Source organism: Chiloscyllium plagiosum, unplaced genomic scaffold (genome assembly GCF_037043375.1).
Source record: "Chiloscyllium plagiosum isolate Xiang-an unplaced genomic scaffold, Cpla_swu_hap1 HiC_scaffold_31, whole genome shotgun sequence".
Classification (NCBI taxonomy): Eukaryota; Metazoa; Chordata; class Chondrichthyes; order Orectolobiformes; family Hemiscylliidae; genus Chiloscyllium; species Chiloscyllium plagiosum.
In genome coordinates, this window is record NW_028270169.1 from 29,583,859 (window position 1) to 29,611,363 (window position 27,505).

The 27,505-nt window shown below is 40.2% G+C and overlaps 1 long non-coding RNA gene across 1 annotated transcript; it reads right to left on the reverse strand.

The window, feature by feature from the left end:
- Positions 1 to 2,299: 2,299 nt before the first annotated feature.
- Positions 2,300 to 23,868, reverse strand: LOC148141875 (uncharacterized). The gene is made up of 3 exons (XR_015752242.1): positions 23,709 to 23,868; positions 14,205 to 14,268; positions 2,300 to 2,678 (listed from the first exon to the last, which is right to left on the reverse strand). It is a non-coding gene; the product is annotated as an uncharacterized LOC148141875 (long non-coding RNA).
- Positions 23,869 to 27,505: the final 3,637 nt, after the last annotated feature.

The following is a 27,505-nucleotide window of genomic DNA, read 5'->3' on the forward strand; positions in this document are numbered from 1 at the left end:
TAAAGGTCCAGAATCACAGGCAACCACTTTGCCAGCTGCTGTCTAAAAGTAAGGAAGTAAGGTAAATATGAGGTTAGGACTTTGAGAGGATAAGTGCCAGGTGGGTAGAGTGTCGGGTGCCAGGTAAGTATGATTCCAAGTGGGTAAAAGAAGGGTCACAGGATATAGGTAAGTGAGTAGAGTGCCAGCTGGAAAAATGACTGTTCAGGATTGGTCAGGTGGGAGAGACATTTTTCTGTCCCTCTATTGAGTGTGTGTGTGTGTGTATGTGTCTGAAAGTGTGTGATAAGGTGGCAAGAAGAAGGTGTTAGGTCTGGAGCGGTGGAAAGAGGTGATTGAGTCTGGAGTGGGGGAATGAGGTGTCAAGTCCAGGGTCGGGGAAGCAGTCGTTGGTTTTATGGTAGGGGAAGGGGATGATGTGTCAGAGTGGGGAAGGAGAAGTTGGGTCTGTCAGAGGGTGAAGGAGTTTTTGGATCCGGACCTGGGCATAGAGAAGTATATCAGATTCAGTGGTGGGGTGTGTTGGTGGTGGGATTATCAGATCTAGTGGTGGAGGGGTTTTGTGGTCAATCCTGGAGTGCTCTTGGAGCCTTCAAGGAGAGGGGAAGTCAGGTACTTGAGGGGAGAGTGGGTGGCTGGCCAGAATCTGTTTGTTAGAGGCTCAGGGTGGTGTAGTTGGGGTATGTGAAAAGTTGGGGGTCAATTTAATAACTGTTCAGGAGTTAGACTAGTAATTAATAGTTTAATGTTTCATAAATAACTCTTTACTTCAGCTGAAATGTCTGAATTCTCCAATTTAAATTGATACTTTTGGAGGTTCCAAGAGTAGGTAAATTCCACAATCAAAGCTTTAAGTTCTGCACAATTCCTTTGGAGTCTTCAATGGTCGGGATTCTGCAGGGTCCCCATGTGCAACTCCCATCAATACATTAGAATCGATTTTCTGGCATCTAAAAATCTGAGCCAATGTTTATCATACCAATACAACTTAGCTGAATGCTATCATGCAACAAAAATACATCTTGTTTAAAACAATGGCCTCTTGACTTTCAAGTGGTTTCACTCTACCATTTTAAAACAGTCAGATCTTTTAAATCTCAATCTAAAAGGAAAATGGTGGCAGAAAATCTACCTGGTGTAGATTTCATTAAGCTAACAATGCTAAGGATCCATAATGCAACGTGTTGTGCAGCGGTGCAGATTCTAGTGAGCTTGGAAGAAATCTTCAGACACTGTTTTAATGTGGCTACTTAAGCAGTCAGTAGCTGGAAAGCTGAATATTTTAAAAACCTTCAAAAGAACAATTTATAGCAAGATTCAACTAGACAGCTTCAATGGGTGATAGTGAAAAGCATTCAGATGATGTGCAAAAGCAAGTCAAAACGAGACTTTCTGGAGCTGGAACATGAGTCACACTTGATAGTTATAGATTGCTTCAGGACCTGTTGAACTGTAAGAGCACTCCCAAATCAGAGTTCAACCAGAAGTGAATAGATTTGCAAGTTTCATCAGTAAAGTTAAAATCACTATTGAGCAAGGGAAAAACTTTTAAACAATGTTATGGTTTCAGGCTGAAAAAGCTAAATGTCAATGGAGTACTTCCAGCTCTTGAAGAGTTTTCCACCATTGTAGGTGCACTGGAAAGCATGACTACAGTAACAGAGGTCAAAAGCCACAGATGTAATTTTAACTTAAGGACGCTGCATTGAGAATATGGCAAAGACAGAATTAAAGCAATACTGGGCCAATGTAGAAGCCTAAGCAAACAAAGTCTGTTGGAAGAAGAAAGTTCGGATACAACTGAGGCTGACAAAGATAGAAGATCCATTATTTATATCATGGTAAATATGTAATAACCATTCCATGATGTAGTCTGGTGGCTGGGAGTAGATCGCTGTGGAGTTCATTAGAAACTGCTTTGCATGTACATTCAACAGACAACCTATTAAACTGTGTCACATGCTTATAACCAAATCAAAGCCCAACAAAACATTGGTAACAACTCCAAGTAAGTACTTTTAAAGAAATGCAAGCAGTCTTTTAGCAATCATTCTCTTTTGCTTGTTGTTCATGATCTATATTGCTGCACGAATCCCATGATCACCAGTTCTGTCAATTACATTATAAGCAAGTTGTTTACAAAATGGCATTTTCCAGACAGTATCACTATGGACAATGGACTGCAGTTTGTTTTTAGTCAGTTCACAGAATTCTTAGCAAGGTATGGAATTCACTGCCATCTGACATCCTGATGTAACATGAAATTAACCCAGTGGCGTTGAACGTTTCTACAGGGTGATCAAGGACAGGTTGCATGCTTATATGTTGGAGGGGAAGTGTTTGGACAATCCATTTATATCCTACTTTGTACAAATTGATCCACCCCAGACTTTCTGACTGGAAAGACACGAGCTGAACATGTAACTTTTGCACACTGCCTACAGCATCACTATCATTCAGCAAATGAAATACTTAATAGTGAATAGACAAAAATGTTTCAAGGGCAGCAATTTATGTGAAGTAATTTCCCTTTCTGATGAGTGACTGTGACGTTGTTCATTTGCTTCTTTGAGTTGTTGAAGCAGAACCCCACTTTCAAGTTCATAGATCTCAGCACCTTCATCAACAGTCTTCATATTAAAAAGAGTATTTCTGTTCTTGGAGAAAATAGAAGCATTCTAAAAAAGGACACAAAGTACATATGTATGTCATTTATGATGGGTTAATTTAAGTTTAGACTTTTTAGTTTACAAAGAGACAAAGGTGTTGCATTCAATTCTTCATTTTTTGTGTTTTTGATGACGGTTCTCTTTTAATCACTTTTTTTTAAAGGATGCCTTAGAAGTCAACTCAGCTGATTTTTATTCTTTTTCCCAAATCACCCATGGTTATTTATTTTGTACTTGCTCACTTTTTTTTTCCCTTTCTTCCCCCAAAACACCTGAGCTTATATTTTATACAGCAAGACAGAAAATGAAGACATAGTTGAAAATGAAGTTTATTATTATATTTTTTTCTCTCCTTGAGAAAACATCTGTGTGGTCAATTGAATATTTACAAGCAAAGCCTGTTCAGTTCAATTCTAACATCAAAAGGTGAGGAGGGATGCGGACAGAGGGAGAGGGTTAAATCCAAATTACGTAGGAGGTGGATTGTTGACTGTTCCATGCATGATTAGTCAAATTTGGGTGTGGTTACTGAGCAAGTTAAATTAAATGAAAACAATAGATGCTAAGTATGTGAGACATTTTAGAAATGTTTGTGGATATAGTCTAGTTGAGACATAAAAACTGGTGTGACATCTCCAAGACATAAAACACTACAAACCTTGCACAATCTATGGGTGATAAAATACAACCCTATTACTGCCCAGCTGAGATCAACTGACTCAGATTACATCAGGATTTCAACCTACGACCTGCCTGTTTGCATGTTTGATTAAAGTACTAAATCAATGAGGTTGTGACCTATTAGGTTTAACTTTTGACCTTTTCCTTTTTGTCTCTGCCCTGTCGGAGTTTTGCTAATCTGACTGTTAAATTGCCACATGTAATGTTAACCAGTGTTCACTATTTCAGATGCTGATTGATTTGTTTGGCTTTCTTGCAATTTTTAAAATCTTTTCTTAAAAGCCAGTAAATTAGAAAATTTCTGCTCACAGACTAAAAGATGTTAAATTGTTAATCAATTGGTCAGTTTATCACCACAATGACAGGTGCTAATTTAACAGAATAGAATGTTTTCTCTGTTTTCATGTCAGCTGTGACCGCTAAACACTGCCTAGTGAGATTAACTTGGTGCAAATGTTGCAACTTCTCAGATCACTGTAAAAGTTGCAGCCAGGCTCCAATGACATATCAAAATAATAACAGATATGCACAGAAACACAAAGTACTAGGTCTGGAATGTAAGCAAGCTCTCCATTGATTTTATGTATGAACTCAATCACTATTTGCTTCATACCATTTAAAGTTCTGACATAGAAAAGATTAGCTGGTGCCTCCTGTTGCTGGTGTCTCTAGCCTAGATACTGACACTTTGGTGAAATTAAACTGGATTAGAGTTGGTAGCACAAACTGGTGAGAATATCACTACCATGATTCCACAGTTTGCCAAGGAAGTATTGCCCTAGGCCACTGGCACTCGGACAACTGTCAGAGACCAGGCACCTAGTCAGCCTCAGAAGAGGATCAGGGACCTCGTGCACATGCGCATGTACACACAAGAACAGCAGGCAGGTATGGGGGAGTCATTGCCTGTCAAAGTCCAGAGATGACCAAAGGGTCTGTTTACTTGCTATGAGAAAATGAAGACTGCAGATGCTGGAGATCAGAGTCAAGAATGTAGTGCTGGAAAAGCACAGCAGATCAGGCAACATCTGAGAAGCAGGAGAACCGACATTTCAGGCATAAGCCCTTCATCAGGAATGAGGCTTGTGAGCCGAGGGGCTGAGAGATAAATGGGAGGGGGGGTGGTGTTGGGCTGAGGGCAAGGTAGCTGAGAATGCAATCGATAGACGAAAGTGGGGGAGAAGGTGTTGGGTTGGAGAGGACGGTAGACCAGATAGAAAGGTACGATGATGATCAGGTCAAGAGGATGGTGCTGAATTGGAGGCTTGGGACTGGGATAAGGTGGGGAGGAGAAATGAGGGTCCCAAAGACAGAAGATAAGGCATTCTTCCTCCAGGTGTCGGGTGGTTAGGGCTGAAAATGTATTGCTGGAAAAGCGTAGCAGGTCAGGCAGCATCCAAGGAACAGGAGAATTGACGTTTCGGGCATAAGCCCTTCTTCAGGCTTATGCGCGAAACGTCGATTCTCCTGTTCCTTGGTTGCTGCCTGACCTGCTGCGCTTTTCTAGCAACACATTTTCAGCTCTGATCTCCAGCATCTGCAGTCCTCACTTTCTCCTCGTCGGGTGGTTAGGGTTTGGCGATGGAGGAGGCCCAGGACCTGCATGTCCTTGGTGGATTAGGAGGGGGAGTTGAAATGTTCAGCCACTCAGCAAGTTTCCATGCTGTATGACACTATGACTCCATGATAAGGTTATGCGATAGTAACCCAGTTGTTTAAGCATGCGATCATCTGGCTGCCTTCATGAACAGGGTGATGGAAGGTAATAGTAAGCACTTCTTGGAAAGTAATTTCCAGGCTTCACTTTTACATGTTGGTGAGGCCACTTCCTAGCTGTCCTTCCCATGCATTCTATACTCTTTGAACTTCCTCACGTCCCTATTCAACCTATTTATATGAGCCTGCACCTGCTCACCTTTGATCTCCCAGCCCCTGGTATATGATGTGACTATGCCAGGTGTGTTCATTTATACATATACTGTATATATATTCTCCCTTGAAACCACAGTGATCCTTTCTATTGACAAATTTCTCCTGCATGACCCTGCTCCTATCCATGTTTTACCATATCCCCCTCTTATATATACAGTTAACCCCTTCACATTTGCCATTCCCGCATCTCCCAAACTGCAACCCGCAATCCCCACAAATAGGTTTCCCACTCCCCTTCCCACAGCAAAAGCCCCCTTTATTCCCTCCACTCCCTGAACCCCTTGCCTTTATTGGATGGGCACATTCCCTTGAGTGGCCTAAATGGACAGGCCTGGATGAGAAGTGTCAATACCCTTAACGCATGTACATCTTCCTGACTGTGTTAGTGCTAAACCCTTGGACTGGCTGTTAAGGAGACACGGGGCTGACTGTAACCCATTCCCCCAGAATGCAGAGGCATGGGCCCCTGGCTTGGGAGCAACCCAACTGGACACCTAACCCTGAACAAGCCCATCGACTGATCTCGGAGGTTGCTCTCAACTTACTATGTCAGGCCCACTTCTGTCGACTTCACTGAAGACCAATCCCTGTAGAATTTGAGGCATAGCTCTGTGCTTTAAATACATAAGATGTGTTTGTGGCATACAGAGCTAACACGAGTCAGAAGAGAGTGACAAATCAATGTGCCATACGATAAGATATCCACCCCCTTGATTGAGGTCTGCACAAAAACGCACTTACAACTAAGCAAGGCCAGGGATGCCGTAAGCATCTATGTAGATGCTCAGTGAGTGAACACAACTGAGCAAGTAGGCAGCCCTCTGATGCAGCATAGTCCAATCCTTAAGCTGGACACTTTTCCCTACGCACAAAGTGTCCTTGTGGCAGTGTTTTATACTTGTTGCAGGTGCTCCCCAAAGTGCAACTTCAAAGTGCAAAATCATCCTGCAAGTGGATCAGAGAAGTGCCACAAAGGTTTGGAGAGGCCAGCAGTTGTCAAATGTCAGTGTCTGCGACGTGGCGTGCTGGTAGCCTAGATTGTGCCTTGAGATGTTGTCAGGCATCCAAGATGGTGGAGTTGGGGTGATGGCCAGAGGAACAAGCAATGAGCTGAAATTATTAATTACCCACTCTGATTTTTATGTCAAGAATCATCAGTGTCTGGCTTTTGCATGGAATGGTAGAAAGCTGCATATCATTAAGATAAGATTTGTTGTTCATGAGATTGTTAACAATCCCCACTTAATAGGGTCCTTGCCACTCCATAGGGACCTTGCCAGTCCCTGGTGAGCGTCTATTCTTAATGCCTGCAACTCTGAAAACATAGTGAGTTGTTTCTGAGATCAAGAAAGGCTCAATTCCTCATAAAATTCTCCCATATTTCTCATCATAGCCCATATCATTCAGGCCCTAAACTCAAAAAAAGCAAACTACTGGCTGAACACTGCCTTCTTAGTTATCTTAATTTTGCACTGATTCCATTTTCTGTTCTTGATGGTCACTTCCATCTTCCTGTGATGCAAGGACTGAAGTTAATTTGCTGTTGTTAACCACAGATTGTCTAAAGCTAAGCAAGGTGGCATGGTGCACAGTGGTTAGCACTGCTGCCTCACAGCGCCAGAGACCCGGGTTCAATTCCCGACTCAGGCGACTGACTGTGTGGAGTTTGCATGTTCTCCCTGTGTCTGCGTGGGTTTCCTCCGGGTGCTCCGGTTTCCTCCCACAGTCCAAAGATGTGCAGGTCAGGTGAATTGGCCATGCTAAATTGTCCGTAGTGTTAGGTAAGGGATAAATGTAGGGGTATGGGTGGGTTGCGCTTCGGTGGGGTGGTGTGGACTTGTTGGGCCGAAGGGCCTGTTTCCACACTGTAAGTAATCTAATCTAAGGATCTCTTACTTAATAAAGAAGCAGGATGGTTAGGAATTACATACAAGATCTCCATAATCTGTTTTTCAATTTAGCAAAGTGTAGCATTAAGCTGGGCTCTTATTCTAATTCTTGTATCTCTTGAGACCCAAAATGTAATGGAGTATGGTCATAAGGATTCATGGCCTCCATAATGGTGAAGCATCCAAAAGGATTGATGCATTTTATATACCAATTTAAAATTAGTCTCTCTGCCATTTATTTTAAATTCTGCACATTAAAATTTATCCAATGGGTTTGTACAATCAAGTAAATTTAATTATTTCATGGGCCTGTAACACTCCCAAGGAAAAGTTCATCCTTCCACTCTATGAGCTGCTCTGCTAGCACTCCTGCTGAATGTTGTGAACTATGTTTAACTTTCTGTGCTGCTTCTGCAGCCTTTGCCCAATTTCTGTCTTTGCACTTGCAACTCTTTATAAAATTGGCTGAGTTCGGTTCCTGCTGGTAAAATTCCTTTGTGTCCTAGACTGCACACTGTTCCTTCACTTGCTTAATACTAGTGTATTTTATAAATACTTATTTATTCCCCATGTTAAAATTCTTCATGTAATGCTTTACTTCCTATCCTAAATGATTTCTTCCTGTTGATAATCATGCACTCTCCTTGGACATTCTCCCAAGCTTTCTTCAGCTTCAGCATGGGCTTTCCATACAATGGTGTAGTATCCAGGTGCATCTTGAAGGTTATCATTAGATAGCATTTTTTCCACCAACGAGTTTGGATCACTAGGCTGAATTTATAATTTATTCTCACTGGATTTCATTTCAGACTCTTACCACCTACCTCCAGTTTGATGAGTCTGATCACTGCCACCAGTTAGTAATGTGAAATCTTTACTTTTGAGTAAATAAAAAGACTTTGTTTAACATAACTCTGTAAAGGGTTGGTAAGAGAGAACATCTTTCTTAAAACTTACCAGACCAAGGCTCAAGTTCCAAATGATCGGATATCACTTTGAGAGAGCTCCTTTCACACATGCTCAGTGCTGTACTTAAAGTGAAATGAATTATACCTTTACTGTACAGTATTAAATGTCATATTTTTCCACATTAGAACAGTGACAACAATGCCAATCCAAAAATATTTCATTGTCTGTAAAGTACTCTGTAAAATTATAAAAGGTGCTATATAAATGCATATTCTTGCTCCTCCTTTCTGAAAATGATATATAAGGGGAAAATATGTATTCACCTGCCTGTAGTCAGTCAGGAAAATGTTGATTTTTATTATCTAAGGAAAATATTTGAAAAACATATACTTGACACTTTTCAAACTTTTCAGTGGAAATGCATGCAACCTCTTGTAACCACCTAACCACTAACTCACTGGGTTATATCACAAGAGTTCTATCAATTAGTATGTAGATCAACAGTGAGCAAGGCAATATTTTGATTGACGGTTAATTGCCTCTATTGATTCCCCTTTTATTAATAATTCAATCCGATTGAACTAGCAGGAAACAGGGCAATTCAAACAAAAGCAAGTGTACAGGAAGTGAGTTGTTCATTAATATGTTATTTTCTTTTATATTTGAGAATAGTCTGGAATCTCAGCAGGCATTATGCTTAAATGCACAGAAAGTCTTTACTTCTCTTCCCAAATTGCATCACTGCACACAGTCTTAACAGTTCATATTTAATATGCTATGAGAACTTTTGAACATTTAAAAGCATGGCGTAAAACAAATAGTTTGATCTAAAACATTGCACATGATTGTTTAAGACATTCTCCTAGTTTTCCTTCAACCTAATAATTGGTAAACCATGTAAAATTTAAGTTCAATGTCATCTAACCATAGCGACTTTCAGCTATTCTCTGTATAGGGTGACCAGACATCCTGATTTTTCCAGGATAGTTCCAGCTTTTCATTAAATGTCTCAGTGTCCTGACAATTTCCTAGAAGTAGTTTAAAGGTTCTGTTTTTTGCTATATTTCCTTTGTATCAAATATGCACTGTGTATGTGGAGGAAAACATTTGTGTGTAATTTCCCTTCCTCATCTAAACACCTGTCTGTTGCATGCAGGAAAGCCTGTCTCTCTCCTTCCACTTTCCCCCAGTGTTTTTTAGTATCCACAGTCCCATTCCTGGTGAGGTCTTTTAGACAATCTACACAATAGGATTACTGTTCTGAGTTGTCCAATGTCATTAAATGACTTGCCAGCTCAACTGTCCCTCCTATAAATTCCTGCTATGATTGCCTATATATGTGTATATGGAATGTGCTGACAGAGGAAGTGGTGGAGAATGGTACAATTACAACATTTAAAAAGACATCGGGACAGGTGCATGAATAGAAAGGGTTTAGAGGGAAGTGGGCCAAGTGCTAACAAGTGGGACTAGATTAATTTAGGATGTCTGGTCGGTATGGACAAGTTGGACCAAAGGGTCTGTTTCTGTGCTGTACATCTCTAGGACTCCATGTCAATCATCTGGCAGTCCCACCTTCCTATGTCTTTTCAACATGCTCCAGTTTAGTGAAAATATTTCTGAAAATGTTGTCACCCTACTTCCATACTTCCTGGTTCCATTATTCTTTATATGCAAGTATTTATCAAGGGATTTTTCCTCTCCTTGATGTATAAGAACTGTTTATAACAACATATCACTTTAACCTAACCAACTTTCCCACAAGTTTGGCAATTTTTGGCTTGGGTGGACATTTATCACATCCATATATGTTCTTACCGCAATACAGCAAGGACAATTGTAAAGTGCACTTGTCATTCTTTCCACGTGATTCCCTGGCTTTGGCCTAGTCTTGCTTTTGGCTTTGCAACCACTAAATTGAATGGTGGCAAGTTTTTTTTTCCACGGATATTCCTGTTTCCTAATGAAAACTTGATTTTGCTTTCATAGTTCAGTCAGTTGCATCAGTTGTACCGCCTTTGTCAATATTAGGTCTTTTCTAGGCTTTAGGAGGCCTTAAAGCATTTCTTCTAAATCAATGAACTATTCTATCTCTGATTAAATCATCCGTAAATAATCTATAATCACAATAATGCTAAACAGTAAATGTCATTAATAAACAAGTTATGCCTTTCGTGTCTTTTATTAAATTTTAGTCTTTAACATTGCAATGAATCCTAGAATACAAAGCCAAAGCTCCAGTTACATGTACATAAGAGGTTGTCTTCATATTCACCCCTTGCCTTGCAAGCACATCATTTTCATGGTTTCCCATTATGTACTTCAAGTTACTTACCTGATGTTGCTAAACTGGATGCAATTTTGCCATTTTTTCCTCCATGTTTGAGTGTTTCTTGAAGCAGCAAACTGGACTCCATTTCTTACTCTGATTTTCAAGCTATTCTTCCCCCAATGTTTTGCTACCATTTGTTAGGGTCTGTGTCTTTCATTGAGTCATATGGCAAAGAAGCAGGCTTTCTGCCCACCATGTCTATGCCATCCAATCAACACTACACTGCGCTAATCCTATTTTCCTGCACTTGTTCCTTAGCCTACTATGCCCTGGCATTTTAAGAACTATCCAAATGTTTCTTGAATGTTACGAGAGTACCTGCATCTACCATCCTCTCATTCAGCACATTCCATACTTATACCACCCTCTGAATGAAAACATTCTTTGTCAGATCACCTCCAAATCACTTGAAGCTTTTCTCTTTGTTCAATCATTGGGTTATCACCTGCCCCACGTTGCTGGGCGAGTCCTTCAGATTGTTTCCACTGCTTAGAGTTGTTGTTAGGTCTCTTCAACATTGCAAACATCTATTGTCATATAGTTTCTTGCAGGATGTAGGTGCATTTCTCTATGAAAAAAGTCTAGCTAGGCTGTGAAATCTTTTCAAAGTTATTCTTTATTTACATGTTAATTATATATATTCTATGATTTGGAGATGCCGGTGTTGGACTGGTGGACCTATCACCTGATGAAGGAGCGTCGCTCCGAAAGCTAGTGTGCTTTCAATTAAACCTGTTGGACTATAACCTGGTGTTGTGTGAATTTTTAACTATATATATTCTAGTTAGGCATGAAGTCTGAGCTGCTGCTCCTTCTTCCAGAGTCTGTGTCAGCATGTGATCATGACAGCATCATTAACCTAGTTTTCCATCTACATGCCAAACAGTACCCTTTACTCTACATCTCCCTCCAAGTCTTTCCCTTTATACAGTGTATAAACATCCTCCTATCTACAGTAAATAATCTGAACCTAGGAATCTTCAGGGATTGTGCATGATACAAAACTTGACAATGTAGCAAATACTGACTATTATAGTAACAAATCTCAGAGACTGAAAGGTCATAGGCTGGTTTAGAGGAGAGCTGATATAGTAGGACATGGCTTACTTTGAACCTAGCTGATGGCACTACTTGGACAAGTCAGATCCCTGAATCATACCTGGCTTGATAGACAACTTTTTAAAAATCTCATTTAATTCTGAAATATAATCACCCAAGTTGCAAAGTTTCTTCAAGAACAGAACAGAACATTTTTACACAAACGGTTAGACAATTTTTTTTAAAAAAAGCTATGTCGATATCGGACACAATTCAAAAAAGTCCAGAAACAAGCAGCCCAAGCAAAGTTTCAATGTATTCACCCACACCATCACTTTATAGGTTTCAAATCCAGAGAAGTTATACTTCATTATCAAATCTTTAAGTTAAACTTAACTGATTTTCTCTATTTTTGATCTTGTGAACTGGGGAGACTTTTTCCATGAATATGCACAAAACTGAGTTCAAATTTTCTTAGCTTCTAAGAACCTACAGATTTCTAATCAGATGCTTTAGTTTGGGAGCTGCATGAACTAAACTTAGCTACTGAGATAATTTATCCCCTTAACTATTCTGAAAAGGCTCCTTCCTCAGAGAGAAACTATTCTTGTTTCTGACCTCAGTCAGCTCTCCTCCAAATTGGCTTTATAAACTTTCAGTCTTTAGTTTTCCTAAACTAATATTGATACTTATTTATCCTGAACCAAAAACAAGCTAATAACCTTCAATGTTTATTCCACCTGTCGTAAATTGTACGGGCTATGTATTTTTATTCTGTGGTTCTAACAACTGTGGACATAAAAGAACAAGACCTGTTCTGAAAACCAGAGTTTGAAAGGGTGGTTGAAGTTTTAAAAAGCAAGAAACCTGACATTCATGGCAAGCATTGCAAAAAGCAATACTGTTTGAAGAAGCAGTAATTGGATTTTGAGTTGTAGGTGATTTGGAAACAAAGGGGTTTACAGATGCAGTTTTTGCCGGCAAAAAATAATTATTGGTGACCAGCTGTCAATGACAGAGACCTTTTTGCCCAGCAACAACTTTGTGATTGGTTCTAAGGTAAGGGAATAGCTTGGAGCTGGGAACAAGTTACGGAAAGCGAGGAGTATTTAATTCTTTTCCAGCTTGGGAACAGTCTGTTTGTTCTCTGCAGTCAAATCTCACAGTAAACTTGAAGAAAACCAATTTATTTTCCCTGGAACAGTTGCTATAAACTGTGACTTTCATGTGAGTGTACCAGCAACTTTGTCTCTTGTCAACCAGTGTAATCATCTGGAAAAAGATGACTGAAGCATCATGGTGATCAGCAGAAGAGACATAAGGAGCATCTCAACAACAAAGCATGGGAAGAGACCACTGAATGTCTTTACTCCTTTTCCCTAACCTATTTTACCCATCTATATGCAAGGAAGTTAAGTTTAAGGGGATTAAAGTTTTAATTAGTAGTGTTATATGCCAACAGATTATAACTATTTGCCTATAACTAGAGTCCAATCATTTATAATAAATCATGATTCTTTTTCAATGCAGAGACCTAGTCCATGCTTTCTATCGTTCTGGGTCTGAACGTCAGGTAAATCGGCGAATTTTGCATACTTCAAAATATCTTCAACTTTTTGATGACTCTGGGAATAGCCTGATTTCCAGTATGCTACTCTAATGAGTCTTAACAGAACTATCCATTAACACTCCAGGGGTTCCCTATTCTCTTACATTTACTTAATATACTGAAAGAGCTGTTTGATATAGTTTTTTTTAAAATAAGCCTTCACAAATGTAACTAATTTTAAAAAAAATTTTGTTGATGTACACTTCACAAATACTTTCTAGATTCACTGTTCAATTTTACTGGGAACCTGCCTAGAATTCCAATCTTGTTTTTTTTTTTCTTGCTTTGCCCTTCTTAATATTGATGTGATGGTCCTGCTAAATGACAACTGAACATTAATGGAAGCAATAAAAACCTATTCCTTAATATAGTCATGTACTCTAGATCTTCTCTTGCCCCTCCAGGTGAAACAGATCATCTTTATTTACCTTATCCCTTTCATAGTTTAAAGGACTTCTGTCAGTTCACTTCTCAGCCTTCTCATTTCAAGAGAAAAGAGCCCTAACCCGTTTAATTCTTTCCTGAATGATATTAACTTTCAGTTTTGTAACTGTCTTGGTGGACCTTTTTGGTATCATTTCAATATCCTTTTTTATAACATGGTGATTGTAGGCATCTATGCTTCTTATCCCTTTTCACAGTTTCTAAATATAACTTTAAGAGCATAATCTGTTGAGATACTTCATAATGTGAAACTCTGTGTGAGAGACCCTGTTCATTGCAACTAAATGTAAAGAACTACAGAGATTCACAGGACCTTGTGCAATTGACATATTTAAGACAGATTGTAAAATAAGAGAAATTAAGAATGAAAGGCCCCCAGAAGGTTCAAAGGAAAATGTAGATTGAATGAACAGATAGATAAACTGTCTGAGTCAGCAGGAGATGTACTGCTGGATGCAAACTTCAATCTGATACCAAAAAGCAGATGCTGGAAATCTGAAGTAAAAATTGGGAAGTGCTGAAACAATACTCCTATAGTTCTTTCACTATAGCTATTGCTTGATGTACAAATAGGAGATAGATAATGAATTCAAATGACTTGCATTATTGGACATATAGGATAGAATTATACCATCCTAATCTCCACCAGGATGGCTTGGAACCCACATCTCTGAACAGCATACCAAACAGTTGCTCTTTACCTTTTTTCAACTTGTGTCTGGCTGCCCTTTCTGATTAGGAAGGATGGGTATGCTGACATCCATTCTGTCAAGACAAGAATTTCTCATTAAACAGACAGTGACATGAAAGCTGACCACCATTTCGATTTTTGAGGTTGCAGTTGAAGACAGTGCATCAACAAGAATATAAAAGCTCAGAAGGGCATGACAGATGAATAATGTAATATTTTCCGGTATCACACCCCATGCTCCAACTTGCCTAGCATTCTTTTGCACAATGTACTTCAAGGCAACACCTTATAGTACCATTCATTCATCTCTTGGCAGGCACCTCACATGACCTTTAGCCTATTGCTTTCTCCTATTCATCCCTCACAATCACCGACCACAAATGACATTCTGCATTCAGCTGCACATGTCATTTTGAGCCTTTGCAACTTTATTTTCTTTCTTAGGGAAGAGAGCATATAATCTGAACAGAGGAAAGAGACAGGTTAAGGATGGTTCTCTGGTGAAAGGCCACTTGCTGGCTACCAGTAATATATACCCACCTGTTCCACTGGAAAGGAGGTCCTGTTCCAGGAAAATGCAGATGTCAGCATAGACTTGTCTTGAGAACCTAGGCCTCCTCAGGCACTGGTGCTTTGACATAATGAGGACTGATCCTCTGCTGGCAATCCATGTATTGAGGGGTTTACCTCCATTCAACTAGATTTTGGTATCTCCCATCTGACCACTGGAGAGGTACACAATTGAAGAGAAGACAACTGATTCTGTTGCAAGTTTTGTTCCTGCTACTGCTGGATCTATTGGCTATTGTTAGGGCTCTTGTCTGCCCTCAGCAGAGGTGCAAGGAAAAACAGGTAAACTGCTGTCATTTTACTGTGTAGGCTAGCGAGTTGAGGTATAGCTTGGGTGAATAAAGCACCTTCCAAGAAGATGGCAATTACCTTTCAGGCTGTGAAGCACCCTCTGAGGGAATTGCAATGAACAGAGGTTTCTCAATTGTCAAGACTGGAGCTCTTCGGTGTAACTGATCAAAGCCTTCCCAGCTTGTCAGTTTCTGCTATTCTGTCTGTGCACTTGCCTTGGTGATCGGAGCAATTTGCTGACCGGTCAGGGAAACAGAAACACAGAAACACATTCATCCCTTTAAGCCTGCTCTGCCATTCAATACAATGATGGCTGATCATCCAACTCAGTAACCTTATCCTGTTTTCACTCCATACTCTTTGATCCCTTTAGCACTAGGAACCATATCTATCTCCTTCTTGAAAACATTCAATATTTTGGTCTCAACCAGTTTCTGTGGCAGAGAATTATGCTGGTTCATCACTCTCTGGGTGTAAAACAATGTCCTTATCTCAGTCCTAAATGGCCTACTCCATAACCTTAGACTGTAAATTCTGGTTCTGAATTCCCCAGTCTTTGGGAACATCCTTCCTGTATTTACCCTGCCTAGTCCTGTTTGAATTTTATAGATTTCTATGAGAATCCCTCTCATTCTTCTAAAGGCCATGACCAGGCAATCCAGGATTTAGTAATGAAGAAGCTCATAGTTAGATTTTTAACAATCTCAAAAGGTTCTCAATTATAGATCCAACGGGGTTTCCCAGTCATCCTTAAAGCCATCAGAGAAAAACTGGAAAGGGGATGGTATACTGTTGGGATCACGACCTGGTTTCACTTTCCATGATTTTCTTGCCTAACCCACCACTGAACCCATCCCTAATGGGCTAGGAAAATTCTGTACACATGTAATGTTCATAGTGAATGCATAATTCCTGGAAATTTGTTTTAAATTATTTGTCAAGGCCTGCATTCACACATTTATTAATGGCATGGGACCTTGAAAATAGTGTATTGCATGCCAGCTTCTAGCATAAAAGTTAGACAAAACCAACACACTTACCAGTATTAAAGGTAACAAGAATAGTATCATATAGCAGAGAGACATTTTAAGAATATAGACTAACCTTAGTATGGAGCTAATTGCTTTTAACAATTTAGGCTTTAGTTCCATGACTTTTGGCACGGTATGAACCTTTCAATTAGTATATCACTTTGTGATCAGTCAGAGGCATCCATTATTCCCAAAGGACTAGTGAGTATAATTGTAAATCCATGCTTTAAAGAGTTTACATGGGAATGCTTACAGAGCCATAATCTCATCGAGAAATGTATATTTATTTAGTGCCATGTTATGTCTCTTAGAACACAAATACTTCACATACAATGAATTGCTTTAGAGTACAGTCAATAAGTCATGGAGCACCTATTTTATACACAGGAAGGTTTTACAAAAAATACTTGTATTAACCAATGAATCATTTTTGAATAAAAACAAAACATGTGAATGCTGGAGATCTGAAAAAAAAGAACAAATTGCTGGAGAAACTCAACAGGTGGAGATAGAAACTGGGTTAACATTTTGAGTTCGCTATGACTTTACATCAAATTCTTTTTGAATGTCATACATTTTCTGTATTAGTAAAATCAGTAAACATGTGTTTATGATTGATGATAGGCTGAATTTTCTTGGGTTATTGGAAACATGAAATCAGGACTACAGTATTTACTGTTCCCAAACCTATGTTTTTTGTAACATCTTCACTGGCTTCATTTTATGGGAAGTGTCAAACTTACAGGCCATATCAGCATTTAGTGTCTAGTTACGGGCTGCAAGTAGGTCCTGGAATTGGGAGTTCTGGACAGCTCAACACATGACAAGTGAGGCTTGTGGCACTCACTAGGTGACTAGCAGGTGGCGAGCAGCAGGATCAGCTGGGAAGTATTGCAGAAAGCAACACATCATCAATATTAGGGGAGAGGCTGAGACATCTTGAGACTGATTGTCTTTGGAGGTTTCTCTCCCACTTTCCAGGAATTCTAACTTCATTGCCAAGGCACTGATACATGATGATAGCATACTTCCATTTTTTTGCTAGTATCAGATAAATCTCAATCATTTTAATGCAGCCTCCACATTCTGTTGTACAACTATCTCCTCTTATTTGCTAGAGTATATGTACCAAAACTAGTTTGCAGTAGGCTCATAAAATGCCCACTAAGCATCTCATCAATTGGTTTCTGCTGCCCATGTTGCTGTTGCTAGTGCACTCACATAATTGAAAAATGCACAAAGCAGTAGGAACACATGAGAAAGCTATCTGACTCTCATTTAATAAATTCCACCCCCATGCATCTCCAAATTCACTGCCACGAAATTCTAGCCAATATCTTTTAAATTTATTTTAAAATATCTATTTTATGTTATAGTACATCACAAATCTGTTGTATTGATTGAAACTATAATATTATAAACATTCAAAGTTGAGCAGTGCCTGACTGGGACTTGTACACTGCAGTGTTGATCCTTTATTGAATCTCAAATTTATTTGTCTGACATTTTCCTGCTCACATTGTTAGTTGTTTAACCTTTGTATCATTTAGTTGAGATTATCTAAAAATGAACAGTGATTATGAGCAGCTCTAAAGCTAGTTAAAAGCCACAATGTCTGAAACAACTGTGTCAGCCACTCTGTATATGCATAGTGATTGGATGCTGAACCAATGACTAAGTTGAATTTAACCCACACCACATTCCTTTCTAAAGAGTGTTGACTGAAAAAATATCATGACTGATATGTTTAATAGTGAGCAACGGAAATGTTAGACTGAGAAATAAGACCTGCTCTCAAAACATTTAAGAGTTCTTTTTTCCTGTTAAAGGCATTGTGTAAGGGCAAATCTTATGCAATTATGAACATTACACAAGGCTTTACAAACAGAAAATGAGCTTATTATGCAATTTGCCATCTGTGGTACAAATTAGATAAGTGTTTGACGACTTGGATAAAGAAATTTGTACAAAACTTGCCTTCACCTTACAATGGATTTGATTAAATAAGCACAATACGGATATAATATGATCATTTCAACTGTCAAAAATGTTACCTTTTCATGGCCACAGGGGTGATATTGTCTCACTCTCATAAAAACAGAATTCAAAATTATCATGATCCAGTTTACTTCACAATTTGTCATGAAGATTTTGATTTGCTTTACAAAACATTAGTGCTTTATCAAATATATAAATTAGACCTTCAAATTGCAACTGAATTTCTTATTAAGATTTTGTTTTTATATATTTGATTTTGTTGGAATAATTTAAACAATTGTGTGAAGATGGTGACGTAGTGGTAATGGCATTGGACTCGTATTTCAGAGAACCAGGCTAATGCTAGAAGCATACAGGTCCAAATCCCATCATGGCAGCTGATGGAAGTTGAATTCATAAGCCCATAAGACATGGGAGCAGAAGTAAGCCATTCAGCCCACCAAGTCTATTCCACCATTAAATGAGATCATGCTGATCTGAATCCCTAATTCCACTTGCTTTTTCCCCATAACTCTTGATTCCCTTACTGATTAAAAACCTGTTTATTTCAACATTGCATACAGTTAACATTCTAACCTCAACAGCCTCCGACAGTGAGGAATTCCACAGATTCACTGCCTTCTGACAGAAAAATAATCCTCTTCATCTCTGTCCTAACTGGGTGCTACCCTACTCTAAGATTACACCCTCTGGTCCAACACTCTTCTATAAAGGGAAATAACTTTTCCACATCTATCTTATCAAGTCCACTAAGAACCTCGTATGTTTCAATAAGATTGCCATTCATTCTTCTCAACTCCAATGAATACAGGATCAACCTACTCAACTCCTTATAAGGCAATCCCTACAAATTCAAGATCTACTTTGTGAATCTACTCTGGACTGCCTCCCAAGACAGGCATACCTTTTCTTAGATAAGTGGCCCAAAACTATTTACAATATTCCAGACCTGGACTAACTAGTGCCTTGTATAGTTTCAGAAAGATTATCCTATTTTGTGATTTATGCATGAAGATTCCAAAATTCACTGTCCTGCAGCTTCCTGTGGTCTTTCTTCATTTAAATAATAATTCAGCTTTATCCCTCTTGTTGAAGTGTATTAGATTCCATTTTCTCTTGTATTCTATCTGCCAAGTTTTTATTCACTTGCTTCTCCTGCCCATATCCTTCTACAAAACTCTATGCCATCCTCACCATCCACCTATTTTCATGCCATCCACAAACTTGGCTATGGTACATACACTTTTCCCATCCAATAATACAATATTGTATTAGTATTATATTTTAAATAAATATGGCTCCAGCACTAATCCCTCCAGCACACCACTAGTTACAGGTTGCCATAATATAAGTGCTCCTCTTATCACAAGTTATAGTCTTCAATGAGTTAGCCAATCCTCCATGTATACTAATGCATTAGTATCCTGGACCCATTGGGGATATGTTCCAAGAACTACCGCAGAAGCCTGAAACCACAGATATGAGCGAAACCATGCATTTAAATGGGACATTTACCTTCCCAACAGCCCCCGGTCCTTGATTCTGAAACATTCCTTGTAATATGTTTGGGCTGTGGTAACTGAAACAGCTGAAAGCAATTCTGTGGATACGGCGGTCACCCCGTATATTATTTCTAACACATAGGCTGTTTCTTCTTAATTTATGTAATAAATCAGGAAATTAAAGGTAATCATAACAATGGTGGCCATAAAATGATCATTGATTGTTATAAAAACTCATCTGGTTCACAAATGTCCTTTAGGGATGGAAATTTGTCATCTTTATCCAGCATGGCCCACATGTAACTTCAGGCAGCACTGTAGTTAACTCTTAAATGCCCTCGGAAATTGTCTAGCAAGCCATTCAGTAGTATTGCCAATTAAGAGATGGGCAATAATGCTGACTTTGCTCATGGTATCCACATCCCATGAGAGAATAAGTAATAAATATTATTGTTTAATTTACATATGTCAATTGAATATTGTTACTCTTCTGTCCAAGTGATTCAAAATTCTTCATTTGCTCCACCAGAAACCTTTTGGAAATGAACCATTATTTATCACACGTACAATCTACAAACACCTTTTATTTTTAATCCATACAAAGACACTGGCAAACTTATTCCATTTGATGTACACATCCCACCTTTGCTATGGTAGAACTTTCTTCCATCCTCACCTTTGGCACATCTTAAAACCAGTCCTGGATTTCCCCATTGTTTTAAGACTGGATTAGGTTTTGACTTTTGGACTTAGAGTTGCTTTCTCCCTCTCTGCTTTATATGCTATATAACAATGACTGTAGACCATTTTCTACTTGTTGCCTCTATTTTATTCTCCCATTTTTTAAATGAGTGGATATAAACATAAAGCTGAATGAAAGTTTAAGCCATTGGTGGTCAACTTACCTCTGGCGAGCAGATGCTCAACATGACTAGGCCATCCAGACACAAACGCTCTGGAGTTGTCTGACCAAATCTCCAGGCCCAATGGGCTCATCTGTTGAGTAGGCTCCCTCTCCTCCAACTGTAAAACCAGGGATTACCCAAAGATGTAGTGACAGAGAGAGGAAGCAGTAAATCTGTTGAAAGCACCTTTGTGGCTTGGGTGACATTGCAATGTATATGAAGAATCACATTTGTATACATTTTTGTTTTATTCATTTGCAGGATGTAGGTATCTCTAGCTGGGCCAGTATTTATTCCATAATTGCCCAGGGGCAGTTAAGAGTCAGCCACATTGCAGTGTAGGTTAGACCAGGTAAGTATGGTAGTTTCCTTCCCTGAAGAACATTAGTGAGCTAAATGGGTTTTTCCAATAATCGACAAAGGATTCATGGTCATCATTAGACTCTTAATTCCAAATTTTTATTGAATTCAAATTCCATTATCCGCTGTGGCAGGATTCAAACACAGGTTCCCAGAATGTTACCTGGATCTCTCAAATAACAGTCCATCAATAAATCATTCGGCTGTCATTTCCCGGCATGGTGCGGCACGGTGGCTCAGTGGTTCGCACTGCTGCCTCACAGCACCAGGGACCTGGGTTTGATTCTAGCCTTAGGTGACTGTCTTTGCAGAGTTTGCACATTCTCCCCATGTCTGCATGCGTTCCCTCCAGGTGGTCCAGTTTCCTCCCACAATCCAAAGATGTGCAGGCCAGGTGAATTGGCTTTGCTAAATTGTTCCATAGTGTTAAGTGCATTTGACAAGAGTAAATATAGGGTTGGAGAATGGATTTGGGTGGGTCACTCTTTGGAGGTTCGGTGTGGACTTGTTGGGCTGAAGGGCCTGTTTCCATACTGTAAGGAAGTCTAATCTAATCTCCTCTGAGTATTTTGGTTGTTTTGCTTGTGTATCTGCTCATTTGACTCTCTGTGCAACCCCAGATGTAACTTGGCCAGCATGATGCCAAACCTCATGTCCACACAGGATGTATTACACAGTAGTGCTTGTGTTGAGAGCCTGCTGCAGTGTGTGGATGTAAGATGAATGAGCTGAAGATAGGGCAATGGCTTCTGCTGACTCCATTGTCTCTTGCCGTAGATCATCCCTATTCTGTCTCTTCTCTGTGTGTCCAAAAGTGCTGATGTGAATGATGTGGTCAGCGATGTCTGGAGCAGGGTCGTTTGCAGTAATGAGGGGGTCAAAATATTAGGATTAGCATGTCTGTGGCCAGTACAGAGCACGGATGTTTCCCTCTAAAATGCCTCACAATCTTGGATTTGCAGCTCCCTCCCTCACAGGTTGAGATATTTCCCCAACCCACTCTGGCTGTGATTACAGCCGTTTGCTTTCTTATTGCATCCTTTCAAATTGCAATACAATGGAAGGTGACAATAAGCAATCTTTGGGCAGTGGCTTCTAGCCTCTGCCTGTATGTGTCCATAAGGCCTCCAACATCCAGATCCCCTTCCTGTGAACATCATAGGCTTTGCACCTCCCATGAGCCCCAACGAACCTGTCTACATGAGCCTGCCCCTGGCCACCTTCACCCTACCTCAGCACCTGGCATATGAAGTGACCAGTCAACTGTGATCATACACTGTCCCCTCTCACCTTGAAGCCAGACTGTTCCTGACTGGACAAACCCCTTTCCCACATTACCCCACTCCTTGCTGACTCATATATCCTCCTACAAATACAGATATCCCCTTCAGAACTGTCTTCCCAGCTACAGACCCAATCCCAATAAATAGATTCCCTAGCATTTTTCTCATGTCAGCAGCATCCCCTTGTCCCCAAAAAACCCTTTTTCCCTTAGTTTCTGTGGAAAGCCACAATGGACTGACTGTAATCCACCTCCTTGAGTGACCTAATCAGACAGTCCAAAACAAGAAGTCTCTGAAGTCGCCAAGTCAAGATTCTCAATGTCTAGCTTGTTTGACATATTTAGTAAGATAGGAAACATCATATTAATGAGGGGAATTGTGGCATTAATATGATGTTTAGCAAGCTATAATCACTCTTAATTGGCAACTCACCACTGTCTAGTGAGAATACATACAAAATCAGCAAGTTGTTCCCAATGTTGAGATAGACCTTGTCAGACTTTGTGTCTGATTCTTCCACAAATTTCACCATGGCCCATGTCATTCCGAGCCCTTTAAGACTTGCGTCTTGTTTTTACTTTGAGGTTAGCACTGCTGCCTCACAGCGCCAGAGACCCGGGTTCAATTCCTGCCTCAGGCGACTCTCTGTGTGAAGTTTGCACATTCTCCCTGTGTCTGCGTGGGTTTCCTCTGGGTGCTCCGGTTTCCTCCCACAATCCAAAACATGTGCAGGTTAGGTGAATTGGCTATGCTAAATTACCCGTAGTGTTAGGTGAAGGGGTAAATGTAGGAGAATGGGTCTGGGTGGGTTACGCTTCGGCGGGTCAGTGTGGACTTGTTGGGCCGAAGGGCCTGTTTCCACACTGTAAGTAATCCAAGTAATCTAATCTAATCTAAGCCAGAATGAAGACCCAAACCCTCCAATACACAATTAAATTTGAATAGAGTAAATCAAAAGCTAAATTGTTAAGCATTGATTGGTATAATAGAAAAATGATTGGACATTATTTTTTACAACTGCAAACACTTATTCCTTGAAGTATCATGAAAGAAAAACATGATTGGAATCATATAAGCTAAATATAGTGATGAACATAGAGGTGGTTGTGTGAATTAAAATTGGTGCTGGCAGTGACTAAGCTACAAGTTTTTGGGCCTCGGCTGGAATGAACTGGGAAGGACAGGATTTAGACCTATTAAACTTTTATCTTGTACCACATAGATATTTTTCATTACTTTGAAAGTATTTTTAAACCTGAACAAAGACAATAATCTGCTCCATGGTTAGAATCATGAATTACAAAAGTATCATGAACCAAATTAGTATATCACATATTATTCAGCTATTATGTTCTGAACATCCTCACAGTATGGCCATTATGTTAAGTAACAGTTACTGTGAAAATCACGATTGCAGTTGGCTTGCTCTGTACGGAGAAAAGTAACACTTAATTCGCAGCTACAAACGTAAAATGATACAAAAAATGATGGGAACACACAACGGATCAAGCAGCCTCTGTGGAGAGAAACAAATCTTTCAGGTCAATGACCCCTGTCATTAGAATTTCACTTACCTCGGGTCCAAGCTTGATCTCAATCACTGGCAACTGGGAGCTGGAATTTTAGCTTCTTGCGACTCTCAGCTGAAGAAGCAGCAATCTGACTTTGCTTAAAGTTCATGAACTGGGTTAGGAAAATTGCCGAGTAACCCTGAAAGCAAAAGGTTCAATTACATTGCAGCCACAGACCAGTACTGGAACTTAAGGGAGCCGTTCAATAATGAACAGCCTGATTGCTACAGCAGTCAGAGGGAAAGGAAATTGTGAATATATCGAGTGTTGCAGCTGACGCATACAGGCTCAAATGGTCCAGTTACCATGACAACTAACACAGCTTATTCCATTCTCAATTATATAAATTTACAACTAATCTTTCCTGTGAAATTCCAATATCTAATTATCTGATACAAATGCAAAAAAAAAATGAAATTCAAATATCTTTGGCAAATTCATCTTTAAATGGCTGTGGTCTTCATGAAGAAAAGAATAATGTAGTTATACAGCACTTTTCATCAAGCACTTTCCAGCCAATGAAATATTTTATGACATGTAGTCACTGTTGCAATGTAGGAATCACAGCATCCAATTTGGACACACCAAACTCCCAAGCAGCAATGCACTAATGATCAGATAATTTATTTTTGTGATGTTCTTTGAGGGATCAATGTTTGGCTTGGCCACTGGGGATAACTTACTTGCTCTCCTTTAGAATAGTTTAGTTGGACTTTTTCCATTCAGCTGTCTCATTTACTCCCTTCAACATAACTCCCCCAATATGGCACTGGAGCGACAATTTTGTTTTTTGTACTTATGTCCTGGAGAAAGGGTCTTGAATTCAGTTCATAATAACTGTAAATTGGTTGAATTTAGTTTCAAAGACACACAAAATTACAGTAGCATTGTAACTCTAACCATTTTTAAAATACCATGTTAATGTCTCAGGTCCAGGGACTTCGGAGTCATAATGAACGCAAAACGTTAACTCTGTTTCTATCACCACATATGCTGCCAGACCTGCTGAGTTTCTCCTCCACTTTCTATGTTTATTTCAAATTTTCGCATCCATAGTAGTTTGCTTTTAGTTATCTTTTTAATTCATGGAATGGATGTGCGATTGACCTGCATTTATTGCCCATCCCAAACAATCCCTTGAGAAGGTGGTGGTGAGTTATCGGCTTAAACCATTGAAGAAGGACTTACGATCTTATTATGGAGTTCTAGGATTTTGACCCACCAACAGTGAATTGTGATATATTTCTAAATCAGTCTGGTAGGTTAATTGGAGAAGAAGTTGTAGGTGAAGGTGGACTCATGTATCTGTTGCTGTTTGCCCCCATGGCAGTAAATGATGTCGGTTTGAAAGGTATTGTTAAATGAACATTGATGATTTGCTGCAGTGCATCTTGTAAATGGAACATGCTGTTGCCATTATGTAATGATGTTAAAGAGAGTGAGTGTTGAAGATTGGAGTACCCATCAAGTAGGTCTCTTTGTCCTGGATAGTGTCATATGTCTTGAGTATTTTTGGTAGCTGCAGCCATCCATGCAAGTGAAGAATATTCCATCACACTCCCGATGTGTTCTATAGGGGTGGACTTCACAAATACAAATGGCTTGGATGTTTCACACTTTTCTCAGAATTCATTTTGTTTAGAGTTGAAAGAATGGTAACTCTCTCAGTTGAAGACTGTTGACCCTGGTTCTGATCAGGGGATCACTCATGCACTGGAAGATCTTTTTTTTTCTCTTGGATATCCTTCGCAGGGGATATTATTTCTTCTATGCTGTTCCATTTCATTTTCTGGAGCACCATGATTTTCCTGAATTACCTTTTGCAGAGGAACTCTGCTCTGCTCTACAGCGTCTTCCAGGGTCTCATCCATGATGGAAGACAACAGTTCTGTTGAAACAAGAATTTTCTTCCTTCTAGCTTCCTGGGTTTCTGGCTCAGGCAATATAGTTTTCATTGGAAAATCAGTCTCAATTTTTCAGTATTCTAGATGCTTAGATTAGGAGTTTCTTCTTCTTTACTGTTTTAATTTGTGGACACTGGTCTCATTATCAGCTCATTTACCTTAATTTGTTGATCAGCTGGATGTTTTTAGTCACTCTCTGTGATTGTTTGGTGAAGAATACTTTTTCCAGACTCTCTCTCATGGTATTGAATGATTATTGCTCACTCTACACAATTTCTGTCACTTGCCTTGAGTGTTCTATTTAATCAGTTTGTTCTGCTGTATGAGCAACATCAACTAAAGATTCCTGAATGGCCTCAAGTGGGTTGTACCATTCTTCATTTTTGTTCTCAATATTTGCCCCTTTTTGCAAACTTTGCAGATTTTTATCTTCTGTTTTGTCTTTGGTAATGCCAGGAACATTTCTCAAACGTGACAATGCCATGTAATCTTAGATTTCATAATGTGCTCCATGCTAACTTTTCATGCAGTGAGATAAAGGGAAGGATTGAAGCATTGTTGGTAATGGATGCAGTAGCAATTTGTGAGCCAGTGTCACCATGCAAGGTAGTGGAATATCCCAATCAACGTGCAGGAAGCACAAATAAAAGTTAGTAGTTTGAGAGGATGAGGGAAATAAGTCCGTGAGTGAGCATCATTAAATGTGAGGTAAAAACAATGACTGCAGATGCTGGAAACCAGATTCTGGATCAGTGGTGCTGGAAGAGCACAGCAATTCAGGCAGCATCCGACGAGCAGCAAAATCGACGTTTCAAGCAAAAGCCCTTCATCAGGAATAAAGGCAGAGAGCCTGAAGCGTGGAGAGATAAGCTAGAGGTGGGTGGGGGTGGGGAGAAAGCAGCATAGAGTACAATGGGTGAGTGGGGGAGGAGATGAAGGTGATAGGTCAGGGAGGAGAGGGTGGAGTGGATAGGTGGAAAAGGAGCTAGGCAGGTCGGACAAGTCCGGACAGGTTAAGGGGACAGTGCGGGCTGGAAGTTTGAAACTAGGATGAGGTGGGGGAAGGGGAAATGAGGAAGCTGTTGAAGTCCACATTGATGCTCTGGGGTTGAAGTGTTCCGAGGCGGAAGATGAGGCGTTCTTCCTCCAGGCGTCTGGTGGCGAGGGAGCGGTGGTGAAGGAGGCCCAGGACCTCCATGTCCTCAGCAGAGTGGGAGGGGGAGTTGAAATGTTGGGCCACAGGGCGGTTTGGTTGATTGGTGCGGGTGTCTCGGGGATGTTCCCTAAAGCGCACTGCTAGGAGGCGCCCAGTCTCCCCAATCTTCCACCCTACAAACCTCCGCATAAACCAAATCATCCACCGACATTTCCGCCACCTCCAAAAAGACCCCACCACCAGGGATATATTTCCCTCCCCACCCCTTTCCGCCTTCCGCAAAGACCGTTCCCTCCGTGACTACCTGGTCAGGTCCACGCCCCCCTACGACCCACCCTCCCATCCTGGCACTTTCCCCTGCCACCGCAGGAACTGTAAAACCTGTGCCCACACCTCCTCCCTCACCTCTATCCAAGGCCCTAAAGGAGCCTTCCACATCCATCAAACTTTTACCTGCACATCCACTAATATCATTTATTGTATCCGTTGCTCCCGATGCGGTCTCCTCTACATTGGGGAGACTGGGCGCCTCCTAGCAGAGCGCCTTAGGGAACATCTCCGAGACACCCGCACCAATCAACCAAACCGCCCCGTGGCCCAACATTTCAACTCCCCCTCCCACTCTGCCGAGGACATGGAGGTCCTGGGCCTCCTTCACCGCCACTCCCTCACCACCAGACGCCTGGAGGAAGAACGCCTCATCTTCCGCCTCGGAACACTTCAACCCCAGAGCATCAATG